We start from the raw sequence: 22,254 nt of genomic DNA, 5'->3' as shown, positions 1-22,254 counted from the left end.
AGCCGCACACACATGGTCTTCCTTTGTTCTTGCTCTTCTTGGTTTAGACACTGATGGTGAGTTTCAGGCACATTTTCATACTCACCCTATTGCTGTGGAAGCATGTCTCCAGTCTTTTCACAGCCCCTCCCCATTCTCTGGTTCCTTTGTTTGCTTTGGAGTTGAATGTTGAGGCAGGATCTCTTGAAGCCCAGGCTGACCTTGAACACCTACTCATTTTTAGTTCATTTTACATAGTTCTTACTGAGGCAAATCTGTGAATGTCTTCTGTTAATATGTTGCTTTTTATAGTGAATAAGGTAATGCTTGAGAAATTATCTCACACTTGGTTGTATTTAACCCACTGTTAGCCAATTTCCCAAGTAGATCTAATCTATTATTTATTGCTTCCCTTCATTAAAATCTTTTTTTATTTAAATCATTCTTTGGTTTTGTGGTGGTGTTGGCTATGTTTTATTTCAGTGTATTTGTATGCTACTAGCATACAATTTATTCCGATGCTCAACAAAGCAGTTGCCAACATAATAAGATATGTAACCTTTTATTATTTTTCTATTAAAATGGCTACATAGTGGAATTGCATCAGATACATGGTTTAACAATTTGCTTAGCACATTAATTATGTATAATACTTTCATGAAACTAAATAAAAACACATATTAATCAAAATGTAACCATGTTTATATGTTGAAATCTGATATGTTTAGAGTGTGTGACAGTCTTTTTGTTGAGCATTTACCATAGCTTAAAGTTCACCATGTGAATAATTGAAAGCCACTGTGAGTGTAACAGATTGACACATTTACCATAGCTTAAAGTTCACCATGTGAATAATTGAAAGCCACTGTGAGTGTAACAGATTGTACATTTTACAACAGAGTGTAACATTTTACACCTCACTGTTGGTCCTTATACTCGGTGAGTAGTAAGTCCAAGGTTGTATTTTACATGTGGTTGGTTAATTGTACCTATGATCTAAATGCATATTTTATATCTTTGCTATAATTCTGTATTGCCTAGTTTTCAAGAGCCATTCTAGGTTTGTAGACAAACATCATTCTTCATGTGTGGCACAGTTTGCTCATCTTTTGAAATCAGAAAATCTACAAAATGATGAGTTTCATAATAACATTTTTGTACATTTATATAAGGAATGTTGGTATCAATGATATGTCATTTGTGGGTAGACTGGATAGAACTAGAGTTCATCATGTTAGATGAACTAAGTAGTACTTAGAAAGAAAACTGTCAGATGTTTCATGTAGAATAAAATGGAGAAAGTGAAGCAGATAATAAAGAATAGTGGGGAAGGGCTGGGTGCTATATGTCAGGAGATTTGGAGGACTCTAAATTTAGGTTTTTTTTTTTTTTTTTCCCCTCTCCTTTTTAAACTGGATCTTATGAAGGATTATAGGCCTGCACCACCACTCCTGGTTAGAAATGCATAAATTAAAAGACTGTCATCAAATATTGATATATATTAAATTTTTGAAGAATGTTTCTAATGAAGAGTTTGAGCAGACTGAAAATAACATATAGTTGGCATTTTCTAAGTGTGTATTCTTAAACATCGTAGTTGTACTCAGCTATGCTCCAAAGTCAATGAAGGTCAGCTGTCTTGTTGCGGAGACAAAGTACAAGACCAAGGCGACTTAGAGAAGAAAGTTTGTTGGAGACTTGCAGTTATGGAGAGTCCATGACCATCACCAACCCCAGGGACACATCTCCAACAAGGCCACATTTGCTAATCCTTCCTACACAGTGCCACTGGGGACCAAGCATTCAACCATGAAGCTCTAGCAGGGCCATTGTCATTTAAATCACCCCAGTCTGTTATCTTTCAAATTCAGTTGACATTACAGTGCCTACTCAGAAGGGCACCTTTAGTTCTGAAATTATGTCATCTTCCCCTATGCAAATAAAAAAGTCTAGACCATTGAAAAACAGATGAGTTACGGAAGTTATACATTCTCAAAGATACTGAGTCAATAACGGAGTGAAAAAGATTGAGATTGTATTTGAAGATTTCTCCTGTCAACGTCAAATACAAGAAGCAGGTTCACCCAAGCAGTGCCAACATCCAACCTGTTCTTCATTGTTCATCAAACCCCAGCTGCTAGTTACTACACGCTCTCCATTTTATAAACCCCAAGACATTTTTAAAAATAAAGGCTTAATTTCCCAAGCACTTTATCTCATTTCATGCTTGTTTTAAAACCCAAACTTTAGAATTAAAACATGTACTATCAAAAGCAAAAATCAAAAGTACTTTTTCATAAGTACCTTTTATATTTATATGAAGTAACAAGCCTTTTTTGTCTTTATACTTAGAATAGTGTTTCTGGTGGAGTGGGAATGGCAAGTTGTTATTGGCAGTGTCATAAGGAAGAGTTGGTTTGTGGTGCTTTTTATGGGTGGATGAGAATGACCTGCCATTAGCTTATCCCCCCCCCCCCATATATCCTGTTTATTTTCAAGGCACCTAAATAAGGCCCAATCTCTAGTGTAGGCAGTTACCTCTCTACTATCTATGAATTGCCCTACTCAGCCGGTGCAAACTTTTTTTTTTTAATTTCTTGGGTGTTTTTTTTTTTTTTTTTTTTTTTTTTTTTTTTTTTTTTTTTTGGTTTTGGTTTTGGTTTTGGTTTTTCAAGACAGGGTTTCTCTGCTGTAGCTTTGGAGCCTATCCTGGGACTAGCTCTTGTAGACCAGGCTGGCTTTGAACTCACAGAGATCCACCTTGTGTTTTAAACTGTTGCTTTACTCATTAAATCCTTAGAACTAGGCAATAGAGAAATTGAAATTTTAGTTTTATTAAATTATTGATATTTAAAGACTTGCAGAGTTTCTAATCAAAAGTATCATTAACAAATGTCTCTGAATGGTTACTCCCCCCACAAAAAAAAACATCCCTGGAGCATGAGCTCTGGTGGCAAGAGAGTGGCTTCTGCATCACAGTAGAGATAATTCCCCTGGCCGTGCGCCTCACGTCCCACTCCAGTTAATGAGAACATCATCTGCTGCAAGAGCACAATGTCCTGTGTTTGTGCAAATGCATTAAAATGATTACTCACTCAAATGAGGACTCATTAGACAGAGCTGCTCTAATTTAAAAGCACAAATACTTTCTTAAGCACATTAGGTTCTAAAATTCAGGTATTGCATTTTTGTGAGCTTGAGTAATCAGGCCTGCCTTGTGTAAATAAACTTAGTTTATTTCTGAAGTTCACACTGAACCTTCAGAAAGTTTACAGGGTGAAAAATTATGTATCAGTCTTTTCAAACTGGTGCCACCTTGGGCAGATGCCATGCTTTGTATAGAAAAGGAATCTAAGTGAGCCATGGAGAACAAGCCTGTAAGCCGTGTTCATGATCTCTGCTTCAGTTCCTGTCTCCAGATCCCTGCCATGAATTCCTGCCCTGGCTTCCCTTCATGGGCTGTGAGTTGTAAGATGAAATGAACACTGTGCTCCCCGAGTTGCTTTTGATCATGGTGATTATAATACCAATAGAAAGCAGGCTAGGCCAACCCTCAGAAGAAACCCTGCCCCTCACAACACCATACCACCCTGTTCCCTGACAATCACTAGTCAGTTCTCTCTGGATTTGTCTGTTCAGGATATTTCATACAGTTAGAAGCATGCATGTGATGCTTGTTCTGACTGCTTTTGCTTCACATAATGATTTCAAAGTTTCATTAAAGAAAAGCACTTAAGGGCATTGTGATATAGACTGAACACTGAGATTTACTTAACCCCTTTTAATGACTGTGTGTCACGTGTTTGTTTGAAGGCTAAGTTGGCCAGTCTCCTATTGCCAGACAGTTGGGATCTTTGTCCTTCCCTAATAAGACAGAATGGCACTGTGTTAGTTATGGCCTCCTGTGTTTCCAGAGTGTGACGTTCACTCATGATGCTCAAGGCGATCATTACTGGAAGCTCAGAATTTAAATTCTGAAAATGTTAAGAGTTTGATTTTCCAGCGCTCAACTGTGAGTCTTTTATCGATTGGAACATGCACACCTCACCTGGGACTGAACACAGCGATGTTGTGCTTCTCAATTAGCTCATCCTTGTTACTTGGACCTTAAGCAGTGGAATCCTGCCAAACATGTAAGGTCCCCTCCACACCTGCAAATGCTCCCTCATCAGAAAAGAATGCTTCAAACGGAACATCTTGCTTGCTTATTTGTTGGAGATGCCCTGACCACTTTTAGGTCACTGGCTTCCCACAGCATTTATAGAAGTCCTGGTACATGCTGATTTTACATTTCACCCTGAGCTGTCTACACACCATTCAATTTAGTAGTATCAAACTGAATTATATTAATACTCAGGGTTTGAAATGAAAGTATATGATATGACTGACTTTACTCAAATTTGACTTCATTAGGAAATTTGTTCCTAAATTACCAAGAATTAAAATTTACCCAGTAAGAATTCTACCTCTTAGACATCTGTACAAATTACTTTGTTCCATGTACTGTATTAAGGACTTTTTTAAGTTGAATTTCTTAATAGAATGATTTAAAGTGCACTCCTTTTGCCTTTTTTTCATTTAAATCAGGTTTTGAGGGCACTTACTTTGTTTTGGTGTTCTGTGATATCTACGTTTATGGCTTAAATATTTGGGGGGAAAACATACTTTTTTAGCCACAGTGTAATTCTTTGAGAAGTCATTACGCAGCAGCCCTTACTGGGACCCAGAGAATAGACAAACTCAATTTCTCATGAGTTTATTAAGCAAGTAGCAAGCAGAACTAAAAAATTATTAGCAAGAAACAGATAATAGAAGTAGCAGACAGCAAAACATCGTCAAATCAGACACAGCATCCAACAGAAAGAACTGGAGTAGCCTGATTGAGAGCAAATAAAGGTGACCTCAAATCACAGCCATACAGCACCCATAGAAATCTACTGGGAAAGAAGAGTCACATTAGAGTCTCCAATCAAGAGTCTCAAACTCTAAGCTTCCAGCTTCTCATTCCCACGGCAGCCATTTTCATTCCATGCGATAATCAATACTGTCTGTTGGAGTCACATTCTCCTCCAAGCTGCTCTCAGGAGAACTATGGCTTTCACTTTGGGGTTATTTTTCTATTTTTCTTTGTCCCTGTCATAAGCTTAGGGGGCCAGACTGTCCCTGGACAAGGAGTCTTGGAGACACTTCGAGACAAGCATGCCTGGGTTTGAATGGGGAAAACCACCCTCTTCCACAGCCAGCTTCTATGTAAGCTTAAATAACACGTGACAATTTACCTATGTGCTGTGTCCTCTCAGGTAAGTAGGCCTTATGTCTGGCTCTATCACAAGGGTGTACCTAAGCCAGGCTCAATTTTTCCCATATTATTTAATGATACTCTATTCTGACTCTAGTGTAGATCACAATACTCCTGATAGGATAACTTAGTTTTGGTTTTGCCCATAAAAGGTTCAAACATTTCTGCATCCCCATTCCTGTGGAGGTATTTAGATGAAGTTATATTTGATCATCTACTTTGAACTGACATTAGAATTTATTTTACATGACCCACACCAATTTTCTCTCTTTATTCATAACACAGAAGTAAAAGAATGGTTACGAGCAAACAATGCAAAGTGTCCTAACCAGAAAGCCAGCTAAAAGCAGAATAGGAGCTGAGTCAAGAGCTAGAGAGGACTGACTGAAGGGAAGAAGGAAATCTAGACAGAGCTTTTTAAGAGGCAAGAAAAGTTGGGAGAAACTGTGCTAAACTGTGCTAGAGAACTTGCTTTAATGTTTAGACCAACTTACATAATCACATTAGCTTTTGTTATATGGAAACACAGCCTAAGGGGCTGAAGAGATGGCTCAGTGGTTAATAGCATTTGCTCTTCTGTCCTTCTATAGTGATTGACAGTTTTGCTGGGTATAGTAGTCTGGGCTGGCATCCGTGGTCTCTTAATGTCTGCATAAGGATTGACCAGGACCTTCTAGCTTTCATTGTTTCCATTGAGAAGTCAGGTGTAATTCTGATAGGTCTGCCTTTATATGTTACTTGGCCTTTTTCCTTTGCAGCTCTTAAAATTCTTTCTTTGTTCTGTATGCTTAGTGTTTCGATTATTATGTAGCAAGGGGATTCTTTTTGATCCAGTCTATTTGGTGTTCTGTAATCTTCTTGTATCTTCATAGGCATATCTTTCTTTAGGTTGGGAAAGTTTTATTCTATGATTTTGTTAAATATATTTTCCATGCTTTTGAGTTGAATTTCTTCTCCTTTTTCTATACCTATTATTCTTAGGTTTGGTCTTTTCATGGTGTCCCATATGTTCTGGATATTTTGTGTTAAGCTTTTGTTAGATTTAATGTTTTCTTTGACCAATGAGTTTATTTCCTCTATTGTATCTTCAGACATAAAACTAAGAAAACCAGCCTACAATTCACAATCCCAGAGAACCTAGACAACAATGAGGACCCTAAGAGAGACATGCATGGATCTAATCTACATGGGAAGTAGTAAAAGACAATATCTCCTGAGTAAATTGGGAGCATGGGGACCATGGGAGAGGGTTGAAAGGAGGGGAGAGGAAGGGGGCAGCAGAGAAAAATGTAGAGCTCAATAAAATTAATTTTAAAAGGTGGTAAGATTCGCAGCATGAGGCATCTGCATAGCACATGATTAGGATCACAGAGAAGGAAGACTGGGTCACAGGAACATGTGGGGTTTCTGATCCTGGAAGGCAAGAGTGCCACCCACCACTGATGGAGAGACTGATGGTGTCAGGTGGGTCTTTTCCATCAAAACAGCATTTCACTCTGAGATTATAAATGTTAAAGAACATAGTGTAGTAAAGACTAAAATGAGGGACAGAATATATTTACTATATACTATAATGCTATATGCTATACTATACATATACAATGCTCATATACAATACTATACTCAAATACTATAGTATAACAGAATATCATTAGGACTCATTTCATTGGCTTTTGCCAGTTGTTATGTTTAGTTCTATTTTAGGTCTCTGGACTACCCAGGCTCTGGGTTTTGGTACCCCATGCAGTGTCAGGGATGGGCTCCCTCTCATGGTATGGGTCTCAAGCTGGATCAGTCAGTGATTGGCCACTCCCATAATTTCTGCTCCACCCTTACCCTGCACATCTTGTAGGCAGGACAAATTGTGGGTCAAAGGTTTTATGGCTGGGTTGGTGTCCCAATCCTCCCAGGAAGTCTTGCCTGGTTAAAGGAGATGGCCAGGTCAGGTTTCATTGCTAGAGGTCTTATCTAGGGTCACCCTCACAGAATCCTGAGAGTTTCCATTGCAGTGGGTCTCTAACTCTTTCCAGAGATGCCCCCTGATTCCAGTTGTCTTTCCTAGTACTGTCTCTTTCCACCTCCATACCTGACCCCCCCTGTTCCCATCCCTACCCCCATTCACACACATACCCATCTACTGTGATGTCTATTCTATTTCTTCTTTACAGTGATATTTCTCTGTCCTCCCTTGAGCCCTTCTTGTTACTTCTCTGTGTCTGTAGATTGTAACATGGTTTTTCTGTACTCTGCAGCTACACCTCTTCATGATAAAAGTCTTGGAGAGATCAGGGATACACGGAATGTGCCTAAACATAATAAAGGCAATATACAGCAAACCAACAGCCAACATGAAATTAAAAGGAGAGAACTTAAAGTAATTCCACTAAAATCAGGGACAAGGTTGTCCAGTCTCTTCATATCTATTCAATATAGTACTTGAAGTTTTAGCTAGAACAATAAGACAGCCAAAGGAGATCAAGGGGATACAGATTTGAAAGGAATAACTCAAAGTATTGCTATTTTCAGATAATATTGTAGTATACAGAATGACCCCAGGGTCATTCTATCAGGGAGCTCCTGCAGCTGATAAACACTTTCAGAAAAGTGGCTGGATACAAAATTAACTAAAAAAAAATCAGTAATCCTCCTATATACAAATGATAAGCGTGTTGACAAAGAAATCGGGGAAATAATACCCTTCACAATAGCTACAAATAATATAATATATCTTGGGGTAACTCTGACCAAACCAAAGAAAGACCTATATGACAAGAACTTCAAGTCCTTGAAGAAAGAAATTGGAGAAGATAGCAGAAGGTGGAAAGATCTCCATGCTCACAGATCAGTAGGATTAACTAACGATGTATTCTTATATCCACAGATTAATGCATCTCTCAACTCCCATCAGAGAAGCTTCTTTTTTGCAGTAGATGGTGATTAACACAGATATCAATACTGGCCAAAATACAGAGAATAAGATACTGTGAGGTGTTCAGCCCTAAATGGGACATCTGTATCATAACCCTCCCCTCAAGACTCAGGGATCATTGTAGAAGAGGAAGTGAAAAGATTGTGAGATTTAGAGAAAGTGGATGATTATAAGGAAACAGTGCTTTCTGGACACAATAGGGCAGTTGAATATATGTGTTGGGACCATTTGGAGTCCTGGCCTCCAGCTGCTCTTCCCTGCTAGTGATCTTTACTTTCCTTCTGATTTGAGTTACTGAAAGCTGTGTCAAAGTTGTTTACCAGCTCTGCTTCACGAGCACATGTTACCATGGCCTTGAGGATCAGAGGATAAGGTTTTTACCTGTTGGCCCACCTGACTGTTGGGTATATAAGCCTCCATGGTGCTATTGAATAAGGGTCTTCTTACCAGTGACTAGAGGTCCATGTCTCTTTCTGTCTGTCTGTGTCTTTGTATGTTTCAATCTCCAGCCCCTAACCGGAGCTCGTGAACTGTATGGTAGCACATAGAGTGCAGAAGTCATTGTGCACTGCATATATGAACTCATATAAGTAGATGTAAGTATAGAAGCAACACTAATTAAACTCAGTATGCTTAAAATACTGTGTTTTTAAAGTTGGTTGGGTATGAAGGAACTGGGAGAGATAGTATGATCAAAATGCAATGTATTAAATTCTCAAAGTGTTAATAAAATATTTTAAAGAATAAGAACACCTATTTTTCATTCACAAGAAGAATGAAGCTCATGGTTATTATGTTAATAAATACTAGAACATAATTTTGAAGGCTTTGTATGTGAGTATTTGTCTATGTGTGCATGTTTCTGTGTGTGTGTGTGTGTGTGTGTGTGTGTGTGCATGTGGCAGCCAGAGATCGATGTTGGATGTCATCTCCCAGTTAGTTCTCCACCTTATAGGATCTCTCACTGAACCTGAGCTCATCAATTCAGCAAAGTTGGTTGGCCAGCAAGCTCCTTGGATCTGCTTCACTCTGCCTCCGCAGTGCTGAGATTACAGGTGTGTATACCTGTGATGAGCTTTTTATATAGGTGCTTAGAATTCAACTTCAGGTCTTCATGTGTCTTGGTTACTTTTCAATTGTTGTGACAAAGCACTGGGACCAAAGCAATTTATAGAAGAGTTTGTTGGGATTTCCAGTTTCAGACAATGAGGTCATGATCATCATGGCCATGAGCATGTAGTAGTCATGCAGACATGGTGTTGGAGTAGTAGCTGAGAGCTTATATCTTGAGTCACAACCATGAACCAGAGAAAGAACTGGGAATGACTTGAGCTTTTGAAACCTCAAAGCCTAACCCCAGTAACACACCTCCTCCTATAAAGCCACACATCACATCTTAGTCCTTCCCAAACAGATCCACCAACTGGGAACCAAGCATTCAAAAATGGGAGCCTATGGGAGCCATTCACATTAAAACCACCACATTATGCTTCTGTAGTAACTTTTTACCAATTTAGTTATCTCCCCAGACCCTGGGACCTTCTTTTGAGTCTTAACACCATTATTGTTAAAACCAAAACAATTTTCAGAAGAACATTAATAGATCTAATTGTAAAGATCAAGAATTTGCAGTTCATGGAGGTTAAGCAGCTTTAACAAAAACATACAAATTGCTGTAGGGTCATAATCAATTTCAAAAGCTCATTCTTTCTGTTCCAGTGCTCTACCATTTTCCATGCCATGGAAAACACCTGCCATTGGTGAATTATATCACAAGTTATACTACCATTTTTGGAAGCATCTTGGTATAGCAATAAATATCAATGGCTGCATTATATGCTTTTAACTTAAAAGTTATAAATGCTCTTAATAAAAAATACAATATTGAAAGACATCAGTGAAGAGCAGCATTGAAGCACATTATTTTTTCTCTCTTGTTTTTTTTACTTATTCTCTCTCATTTGCCCTTATTTTTCTCCTCTGACTTACCACCCTCTTGTGGATCTTATGTTATAGGATCTATTCAGAAGATATTAAAACATTTTGTGCCTAGAATTAAAATCTCAATGATTAAAGATGATTTTTATAGCCAAATATATTGGAGATCTCAAAGTCTTTATCAATTACTTTTACAGACAAATAAATTTTAGTTTCTTGGCATCAAATCAATGGCTAACAAGTGTTTACTGGGAGGCTAACATGTGGTAGAGTCTGAGAGGATACAAACCAAAACACTTATATCTGCCTCAAGGAGACCACATCCTTCTGAAACTCTAATAAACAAAGCAATCCTGAGGAAGAAAGTCTCAGTGCATATATTCAGGGCAGGGGCTATGTCACCATATTCTGGACCCCTATATCCTTTATTAAGAAGTAAAGATGCGGGCTGGAGAGATGGCTCAGAGGTTAAGAGCATTGCCTGCTCTTCCAAAGGTCCTGAGTTCAATTCCCGGCAACCACATGGTGGCTCACACCATCTGTAATGAGGTCTGGTGCCCTCTTCTGGCCTGCAGGCATACCCACAGACAGAATATTGTATACATAATAAATAAATAAATATTAAAAAAAACAAAAAAAAAGAAGTAAAGATGCAAATTCATCAGTGGTATGAATTCCCAGTTGTATGATGAACTCAACTGCTTATCAACCTAGCTTTAATGACAAGATGAAAAAGAAAGATGAATGCATAGTCACCATTTGTATGCATGACTTCAAATAAGGAAGCATTAAAAATGTAATGAAAGAGAAACCAACATGTATCTGTCATGTGCCAGGTACTGTACCATATATGTCATGTGCATATTCCAGGCTCCAGACCTTCCTAGAGCATGATTGGCAGTTAACAGTTCTGGGGAGGGGCTCTTTTTCTTCATTGGTATAGGCAATAATAAGCTATCTTTGCTCCAGTCATGCTTAGGCAAGAAATTCTATTTAAACTAATCAAACCCAATGAGTCACACACAAAAGAAAGGCAGGAAAGCGGGGTGGGGACTTCTTGAGAGAAAGAGCTCCAGCAGAAGAGGAAGAGGGATTAGGGGATTAAAAGAACTAAAAATCGTTAGATAGATGGATGAAACTGTCAAAAAAATAAGTGTTTTTACAAGAGATTATAGCTAGCCAGGGAGGTTAGTGCTGTCCTTGTGGGTCACTTGGGGATATGATGTGTTTGCTCTATGGTGACACACTCATGGTGAGTACAGCCATGCTTTTATCCAGAGAGTAATCCTGAAATTCCAAAGACATGACAACATTTGAACAGGGTTCACACTGTCGTATAATCAATGCTAAACCCCAATGGAAGCTAGAATAAAAAAGTGTATGTAATATTTGCCTAATAAATGAAATAGAATTCTGGATCACCTCCCACATGGTTTCTTTGTTTGTTTTACCACAAGTCAGAAAAATAGCAATCTCTGAGAGGGTTAGGTTGATGAATTTTGCTCCAGTTCTATAGCTAAGCATACAATTCTCCCTCTGGTTTTCTGTTTTAGATCTCCCGACATCATGAGCCGCAAACCTACCTGGTGTTGTTCTACATCGCCTAGAGCAGTGTTATTTTAATGAGATCCAGGAAAATCCCTCTGGGCCCAGCAGCAGTGTAGCTTCCCCTATGAGAACGTGAAGCAGGTGTACAGTGTTTCTGCAGGCTGTGGAATCCTTCCTTGGCTCTGACCCTGATACATCAGATGGCTTTGAAGGAAGAATGCTTTATACTTTCTGTTAAACAGTGAGAACGTGACTTCTTTGTCCTTTTCCTTGACTGGAGGATTAAGAATCACCTCTGTGAAATGTCTTTGAGGATCTGAAGAGGGCACCACACAGGAAGGTGCTCTGTGCAGATGATAGCCCCAGCTCTGTGCTTCTCAACTGGCATTGGTGACCTGTGGTCTGGGCGAAGGCAAAGCCCTAAGCAGACGCACTGAAGCAGAGGCCTGGCCTCTGCTCTAGGCAGCAGGACATGGGTTTCCTTAACTCTGTTCACACTATAAGACAATGAGCAGGCTGTACTTGAGATACTTGAGATACTACTCAGCTCTCTGCATTGGAAATTCTTCCGTGTCAAGAAAAAATAAAGAGCTTACAACCCAGTTTCCCCATTGGAATCTTGAGGCTGTGTCTTTCCTGGGCCCTGTTTATCCATCTGTATGGCAAGGATTTTTACGGCACCTGCTTCATCAGGCCTTGTGAATCAATGGAATGCAGGAATGCTGAGAAGTTCATGTGATACCCTGTGAACTCAAAGCATGGGTACGTGTAGATAATAGGTATCATGGTGGTTGCAGAGTATCAGCCAGTTGGCAGCAATACCCCAAGAGGCCTTCATCAAGTTTTCCATTTACAGTTGAGAATATAAATAATGTCTGTGAATTTTAATGCATTGTACTTAGACAGTAGAGCATTTGTTTTTGCTAAAAGGGAGATAATGCTTTCTTCTCTTCATTTTTGTAGGTCTGTGCACCGTGTGTACAGTACTTATGGAGGTCAGAAGCGGGAGTTAGATCCCCTGAGATTAGAGTTACAGGCAATTGTGAGCTTCCACGTGGGTGCTGGAAATTGAATCTGGGTCCTCCGTAAGAGCAACCAGTGTTTTTAATCACTGAGCCTTCTATTCAGTTCAAAGAGGTTACCTTTTTAAATGTTATTTTGCTACAAATTTCTCTCATCTTGTACCAGAGGTATATTTCCTTTCATTTACATATAAATTATTATCCAGGCTTGGGGTATCTATGACAGTAAAGGTAACCCTCTTGGGGCTGAAGAACATTCTGTTCTTGCAGATGGCCAGAGTTGGCACACTCCTCCTGTATTTTAGCTCCAGATTGGGTCCAGGGCCGCCTATACCACTGGCCTTTGGAGACACCTACTCTTGTATGTACAACTCCTCCTGACACACACACACACACACACACACACACACACACACACAATTAAAAATAAAATAAATATTAAAAAATAAATCTTAAAACTTTTATAAGTATCCATCTGGCCAGGGAAGGTGGATCAGTAGATAAAAATGATTGTTGGTCAAATCTGGTCATCCGAGTTAGGACCTGGGTTGCCAAGCCCCAGCTGAAAGCTGCACACGGTAGCCCAGATGACCATAGTCCCAGAAAGCCCCTAGCTGGGTGCAGAGGCTGTAGAATCTCTGTAAACTTGTCAGTCAAAAGCAGGGTGGGAAGGCAAGGACAGACCACCCTCCAAATATTGTCCCCTGACCTAAACATACATACAGCGCGCACACACACACATACTCAAATTTAAAAATATCAATATGGACTATGATATTCCTTTCAATTGACTCATAAATTCACCCGTTCACACCTCATAGCAGAGACTTTTTTTAAAGTGTATTCTGCCTTTACATATTAGTTAATGCACCCTTTTTAGATTTGTACAGTTCGACTTGAATCAAAATGAGTGCCTGGTGAAGCAGCTTGGTTACTTATTGCTAACTTGTTAACAACAAGTTCAGTCCGATTCACTGTTGAGATTTTCTTTGTTTTGGGAAGGTTAAAACAGCCAAAGAACAACATGAGGGTTAAAAGTCGCAACACATACTTTGAAGGCCTGCATTACATATAAAGCCTATATTTATCTTAATTGTACTACTTGGGCAATATCTCATTTCCACTCGAGTATTCTGAGCTACAAATAGTTCTAATCTGTTTACTTTGTGCAATCACAGGGTAACTGCAGGGTAACAAGGCAAATGACTTTATTATAGTCATTGGCTAAACTCAACACAAATGCAATAAATGAAATGATTGCTTTTCAGCGTCTCCTCCTTTTCAGAGTGTCACGAGCTGAAGTGACAAACGTCATAAGACTTTCAGAATTTAATTTGTTTTAAGAATCTCCAATCTTTGTTGTGAATGTGTCTCCATGGGTGGACGCTGGTTTCAGTGTTTGGTGTTGTTGGGCGTTTCCTTCAAAACGGAAGCACCTGGGTCCTGCTTCCCTGCGGTATCCACTCCCCTGGCCATTGTTTTCCTGAGGTTTGCAGCATCATGGGATAATCAGTTGTTTCTATTTACCTATCCAAATGAATGCCAGGAATACACACATGCACACACATGCACACACACTGATGCATGCACAGAGGCACACACAAACACAGACTCACACAAAAGCACACAGAAACACACACATATACACAGATACACAAATATAGATTCACACACAAACACACGCAACCATAGACAAATACGGATGCACAGAGATACCTACAGACTCCCTCCCACAGAAAACCACACACAGACACACGGACTCACTCACAGGCAGACCAGCAGATACACACAGAAAACACGAACGCACACTTGCAGACACACACACACAGATGTGCGCATACACACACACACACACACACACACACACACACTTGTTAGAGGAACTGTTTTCTTCTTCCACTGGGAAAAGTTCTGTGTGTTTACTTCAATAAGTCCTCCACTAGCCGCTGGATGAATCATTACTCAGGACATCACCTTCCCTCGGCGGCCCTCTGTCCAGCCAGCCTCCTATTTCTAGATGTATGTTTCTATTGGGAGAGAGTTGTTTTCTTAATGTGCAAGGAGAGGATGGTTACCAGGCAGTGAAATGAGAAACGATTATTGCCAAAGTTACAATCCTCCCATGCTGGGAATGTGGCCGAAGCTATTCCCTGGGTCCCATATGTTCCTACATCACTTGCTGTTCTCAGGGCTCTAGATCGCTGGTCTGGGGAGCTCTCTTTGATTTTTCTCTTCTACTGACTCCCAGCAGAGTGGATAGAAATGGGTTGGACTTCCCTTTTGATTGTCTCTTCGTGGCTGACTTTCTTTGCTAGAGTTTGATGTACAGGTTTAAACTTCATTGTACAAAATAAACCCAAAAGCAAAAATGGAAAGGAAAGGGAAAAGTAGATATCAGTGATTCTCAACCTTCCTAAAACTATAAAATTACGTCATTGCTATTTCATAAGTGTCATTTAGTTGTTGTTATGAGTCATAACAAATTTTTGACCCACGGGTTGAGAACCACTGACACACAGCTATGAATGAGACCGAGATCAAACTTTAGCTATTTTATTTGTATTTTTAAGGCTGCTGAGAATTTGTTAATATAAAGGGACTGAGAAATGGCAATGTTTTATTCCTCTTGGATCTCTCAGGTGGGTTTTCCTCCTTATCCATAAACAATCTTATAATAGTCTACACGCAAAATGCTAAGTAAGGGTTGCAGATGTAGCTTAGCTGGAGAGCAGTGGCTAGTATTTTCAAGGCCTTGCCTTCTATATCCTACACTGTATGAAAATGATAAGAGCAAATCTCGAATAATTTCATCCAGGTTTTAGCAAATAAGAGTTTGACTAGCAGCCAGAGAAGCTTAACAAATGTGAGTTCATCTAACATTAAGAATCTAGCCAGACTGTGGTGGCGCATGCCTTTAATCCCAGCACTTGGGAAGCAGAGGCAAGTGGCTCTCTGTGAGTTCGAGACCAGACTGGTCTACAAGAGCTAGTTACAGGCACTAAAACTACACAGAGAAACCCTGCCTTGAAAAACCAAAAAATAAATAAATAAAAAATAAAAATTAAAAGAATCTATTGGGGGGGGGCTGGATATGTAAGTCAGAAACCAGTAAGGAAATCTGAGGTTCATCACCAGCATCTCAGTCTCTCTCTCTCTCTCTCTCTCTCTCTCTCTCTCTCTCTCTCTCTCTCTCTCTCTCTCTCTCTCTCTCTCTCTCCCTCTGACACACACACACACACACCTTGTCTGGTGGGCAGCTTCCCCTAAACACACTTACACACTTACATGTTCTGTTTTGTCTTTACATCCTACCATCTGAGGCAGTTCATTTAATCTTACAAATTCAATTCCTGCCTCCATATGACAGAATTCCAAATCTGTCCCCAACACCAACACTCTTATGCCTAAATCCTTACCATCAATCACCTGTTGGACTGTCCTTTAATATATATCATTGTCAATTCAACTTTAGCCTAAATAGAGTGGATCCTCTTCTCCCCTGCTCTATAAACTCTTATTCCATCCATACTGTTCTCTGTGTTCTCTCTCTCTCTCTCTCTTCTCCCTTCCTCCTCTTCTCCCCCTTCTTCTCCCTTCCTCTCCTGACCCCACCCTTTCTTTTTCCTCTCCCCTCCTTTCTCCCACTTCTCTTCCCCTCCCTTTCCCCTCCTTCACGTCCACCTCTCTTACACACATCCCAATCACTGAAATTGCAAGGTCGCTCAATCTCCTCCCTTCCCATCCTTTCATGTGCACACTCTACACAAGTCTTCCTTCCTCCCTTTCTCTCCCAAGCCTCCTTCCTTTATGGCGCTGTGTGTAGCCATTATATGCAGAATATCCATCCATTTAACATTTATTACTAACAGTACATCAGGCCCTGTAGTGGACACACTGCGGGACCAACAAGGGGACAATTTTATCCCACACTCATAGCAATCGCTGTAGTAATTGCCTCTGAGTTATGACATTTTTCCCAATTGCTATCTCAGAAGCTAATGTCTCTCTTTCAGCCACAGATTACCAGCCCCTAATAAATGCTGATCAGTTTTTGCTGAATTATATACCGTATCATTTAAAATCCTTATACTATTTAAGCAGCGCATTAAAATTAAAAGCCGACAGATTGCGGCCCCTGTGCTGTGTTTTGAATCCTGAGTATCCCCTTGCCAAGGAAGGTACCACCTCACCTTCACCCATTGGCTTCATTTTCTTTTTTTTTTTTTTTTTTTTTTTTTTTTTTTTTTTTTTTTTTTGGTTTTTCGAGACAGGGTTTCTCTGCGGCTTTGGAGCCTGTCCTGGAACTAGCTCTTGTAGACCAGGCTGGTCTCGAACTCACAGAGATCCGCCTGCCTCTGCCTCCCGAGTGCTGGGATTAAAGGCGTGCGCCACCACCGCCCAGCTCTTCATTTTCTTTAAACACTGCAAGAACCCACTGAAAGGCAAGAGACTGAAGTCTCAAGTCTCCACGAGCAGAAATCTCTGCAGATTGGAGTGTCCAAGATAGAGAGGTCTGGAAGCTGGTCTCTTATTTGAACAAGTGAGTGCAGGTGCCTGTCAAAGCCACAGTCAGGGTCTGTATTCCCAGCTGTTCATCTATACATATGTGTCGGTACTTACGGTAAGTCATGCAGATGATTTCATGCTCATCTTAAGACATTGGCGAATATTCCCCGATGTAATAGCATTCATTTCTTCCTGCTTAAAATATGTCTTATCTTTTGTGATTAAGGAAGTGATAGATGCATATATATGTACATACCTATATATATGCATATACATTATGCATATATGTATATCTAGCATGGTTAAGAAAGTGAAATATATGTATATATATAACACAAATTTACTTAAATAAGAACAAAATAAGTGTAAAATAAGCCATTGAAATCTCTCATACAGCCATGACCTCCAAGTCTTAGTAGGAGAAGGGTTGACATAGTCTCTCTCCTTTTCCCCAAACTCAAGAAAGTAGACATGACATTCCAATACGGATTAGCCATTCATGCAGAATTCTATTCTCAGTAACATTTCTAAGATGAAAAAGAAAGGAAGTAGAGGCAAGAGAGGATAGTAGACCCTCTGATGAGGAGGACACACTGCTTTTCCCAATCAACCACATCTCTGGTCTATGCTAATAGCATGGATGTACTTTGTCCACTAGGTGGCTCTGTAACCCACCTGATGGAATTCCCATTTGCAGGCAGAGTGGAGCGTAGGAACTTTCAGGGTAGGAGCCCTGTGCTTTCAGGTTGTTTTCCATTCATTTGATTTTTGCCTCACTGCTCCTTGTGTTCTGACAGAATCTTATTACAAAGTCAATATTTACTATCTCACCAAAGCTGCCTGTGTGCACATCTGTAAGAGAGGGAAAGAGGACCACTTCCCTCTGCCAGGCAAGTCCAGGTCATAAGACTGCAGGCTGCTTTCTAACTGTAGAGCCAAGAGGAAGCCAGAAGCAGCCTTGTCCTGGTTACAGCGTTCTCACCCTTCGCGGATGCTACCACATCTGACATTCATTCAATTCCATTTGGTGGTTGCTATTATTATATTCAGAGGGCTATGACATAGAAGAAAGAGCCTAGGCTACAAATTCCTTGAGAACTTTAGTCCTACACAGGAGCCAACAGGCATCAAGGGTACAAGTTCCTTTTCCTGCGCCGATTTTCCTGTGGGGCATCTCTCTCCCCTCAGTCTTTGGGTATCTGGTTTCTGACTCCATTTCTGGCTTCTTTCCAGACCCGAACACTGGAGCCACTGCTCACACAGATTGGATCAGCTGTGGGCTGTCAGGACAGGGAGATGCAACTTGGGGGACTGTGCTGAGAAAACTCAGGACTGTGTCCTTCCTTAACACTCTTCTTGGCTGAGAATATCCAAGCAGGACACTGCTGACAGCTACCCTGCCCTTACAGTGAGTCTAAGGTTGACCTGACATAGAGCAAGGAAGACTCGAGGCCTTAGACCCTGGTCCTCATGATGGAATCTGAATCCATGAATCAAAACGTTCCTGAAGCTATGCCTATTCTTAAGTTTCAGTAGATTTCTATCATGTTTGAGTTGGATTTTCTATCACGTGTACCAGAAAGGATAATGTCTGATGTAATAAGTCCAAACATCATTACTATGCAAGGTGAGGAGGAGACAGAGGTTAGGGCAAACTATCACCGCTATATAAGTCACCAATCCAGAGAAGGAAGGGCTTCCTCAAGAAGTCCACTTATTTAAGGGATAAATATGCAGCACCTCGCTAATTTAATTTTCTGGGGCTGTGATAACAAAGCCACATAGATCCTGGAGTAAACGGCAGAGCTCTTGTCGTACTGTGTATGTCTTGTTGTTCTCAAGGCTGGAAGTCTGAGCCTGGTGCTCACAGAATGAAGTGGCTTTCTCTTTGGTGAGCATCTTCTCTCTCTCTTCACATGGCCTCTCCTCTCTACATGTGTGTCTGTATGCATGTGTGTGTGTGTGTGTGAATGTGTGTGTATATGTGTGTATATATATATACATATATATCCCCTTTTATATTAAAATGCTAGTGTGTGAACTATAAATTACTGAGTTTTGAAGATGAGATTGCTTCGGGATGAATGGTGTCAGAGGGGCCCTTCTTTGAAAAGTGGGTAGGAGTTTAGTGTGCAAAACATCAAAATATCTAGAGGAAGGGCACTGACAGTGTGATGATTTAATTCAGACCTCCCCTGGAGGCTGAATTAGTCACTGGGGACCATCTGTGATCGTTAATGTTTATCGTCAGCTTGACTGCATTGAGAATCACCTAAGAAATTGAGGCGCGTCCCTGGGTGTGTCTGTGAGGGTTCTTTTGAGGGGACTAACTGAAGGAAAAGGATCCGCCCTCAATGTAGGTGGCGCCATACTCTGAACTGAGGGCTTAGATAGAATGAAAGATGGTGGAAACTGGGGGGGGGGGGGGGTTGTCAAGCTGAGTGCCAGCTCTCACCTCTCTGCTTCCTGCTCCACTGAAAAAGCAATGGTCCCAGCAGTGTGCTCTGACTTCCATGTCTTCCCTGACATGACAGACTGTATCGTTCAACTGAGGAAAGCGAAATCCTCTCCCCCCATGTTAACCACACTTTGTTGCTGTAACAGCACATGACCAAAAGCAAGTCAAGAAAAGGGAAAACTTCATTTCATCGCACAACTGCCGGCTCACATCCCATCACTGAGAGAAAACAGGAAAGGACCTACAAGCAGGAACCTGGAAACCAGAACTGAAGCTGTGATCCCAAAGGCGTTCTACTTACTGGGTCCATCGGTCGATCCCCAGGCCTTGATCAGTCTGCTTTCTTATACCACCCAGAACCGCCTGCCTAGGGACAGCACCGCCTACAGTGGGCTGGCTCCTCCTGCAGTAACCATTAATTAAGAAAATACTTTCCAGACTTCTATACAGGCCAATCTGGGCATGCAATTCCTCTACTGAGGTTCCCTCTCCCCAGGTTCCTTAAACTGCTCCTTGTCATGGCAGTGAGAAAAGTTGCTAATACATCCCTTACCACTCCCTTCCTGGTTTCAGTGTACACTGCTCTTGAAAGTTTCTGTGATGTTTCTATTTATCTTATTTATTTACAACTGATATGTGAAAGTTTTATGCATCCACAGCATCCCATAAGATGCTTGGTATGTGGGTATGCAGTGGATTTGAATCAGTTAACTCACCCATTTCTTTTACATCTTTTTATTTACATTTTTTTTTTCAGGCAACTCCCAAAGATTTGTTTACTTTACTTTACATATATGACTGTTTTACCTGCGTGCATGTACATGTACCACATGTGTGCCTGGTGCTGGTGGAGGTCAGAAGAAGGGGTCAAATTCCCTAGAACTGGAATAAAGGCTGCTTGTTAGCCACCATGTAGGTGTTGGGAACAGGACACGGGTCCCATTCAAGAACAACAAGGGCTCTTAACTATTAAGCTATCTTCCAGACTCTTTTCAGGTGAGTTTTAAGAAAACCTTTTCTAGTTCTCTTGCTTTTGCTCCGTCTTCCTCATTCGCTTCACTGTCAAGCGACCTTTTAAATTCCCATGTTTACACGCTCAGATTAATGCAGCTCTCAGCGGCCTTCCTCAAAGAAACGTCTTAGTACAGCAGGCAGCCATTAACAGAGAGACTCGCGTCTGCTCAAACCAGTGAGGCGGTGACAGTGACATGCTCAGCCCTAAGTGGAACATCTGTATTACCTCCTCCAAAGTGGAACATCTGTATTACCTCCTCCACGGCTCAGGAAGAGGGGAGCGAAGAATGGCTAGTGTAGTGGGAAGATGTGTTGCAATGCTGACTTCTGCATGTGTCATGGCTGTTCCCATTCATGATTTCTCTGCAGCTGTGGTCACCTGCACAAGAGGGGGCTATCAACACCCATCACGGATTGGGGAGGGACCCACAAAGGTCCCACCCCCTTCCTAGGAAACTGCTAGTATTGCTAGCTGCTAGGGATGGGGTTATCCTTTTCTTCAGTGGTGTAGCCATGGATAAGTTGCCCACACTGCAGTGAATATCCTCTCACTCATGTTCATGCAAGAAATCATATTAAAACTCAATGAATGTAGGAAGGGGGCTCTGTTAGGAAGATGAGGGGTTCGGTGAGAGAGGGAAGGAGGATGAGAGGTGACAGGGTGAAAATGGCTAAAATTCATTATATACATGTACTAAACTGTCAAGAATGTTTTAAAAAGGCTTGGTGTGATCCTTTTCCCACTTCAAGCTCGGAAGTGAGCCTGACAGCTTTATGGGTGTTGACAGGTATTGCAAGGCCCCTGGGTAAAAGAAAGGACACAGAGGAGCTGCCAGCATTTTCCTGAGTTGTGAGAAAGGACAGATGGAATTTGTACACATGACTGGAAGGGAGGTGTCACGAGAGGGAAGATTCATCTAGAAGAACCCAGGTCTTTTATTCTGGCCAGTAAGCACAGCCAGCCCTTGTCCCGAGGGAGACACTGTCTCTTGTGACTGTTCACGCACAGACACCTTTAGAAAGACAGCCCGAGAGCAAGGACCAGAAAGCACCTCACTCATGGATTCAGAAACATAGCAGGCCCGGGTAGGATTGCCTTCCCACAGTCACGTGCACCTCTGGACCAATGTATTTCCTGTTGTTTTTATGATGAAGAAGCCCCAACTACCCACACAGGGACTAAATAAATGTTTCAGTGGCATGTAGACCTGGACACTGGCTCTTCCTTCCTTCCATTCCTCTGTGGTTTTGGCAAGGAGTCTACCTGCCCATTCTGCTTCTCACTACTTGTCCTTTATCAACATATAGAGGGTACTTTAAACTTGAAACTCAACAACTCACTATATCTTTCCTTAAATTTCCATGAATATAGTTAGTAACTTTATCATGGGTTAGCAGTCCTTGCCAATGAACCAATTGTTTTTGTAATTTTTTGAAATGTTATCATTTGTTTCAAAGAGCATGGACAGACAGGGAAACCCACTGGAAGAGGAGGAGGAAGAATTGTATAAGCCAGAGGGTTTGAAAACACCATGAGAAAACGACCCACAGAATCAATTAA

The sequence above is a fragment of the Arvicola amphibius genome, chromosome 5, assembly GCF_903992535.2.
Source record: "Arvicola amphibius chromosome 5, mArvAmp1.2, whole genome shotgun sequence".
NCBI lineage: Eukaryota > Metazoa > Chordata > Mammalia > Rodentia > Cricetidae > Arvicola > Arvicola amphibius.
This window is presented reverse-complemented; position numbering follows the sequence as displayed.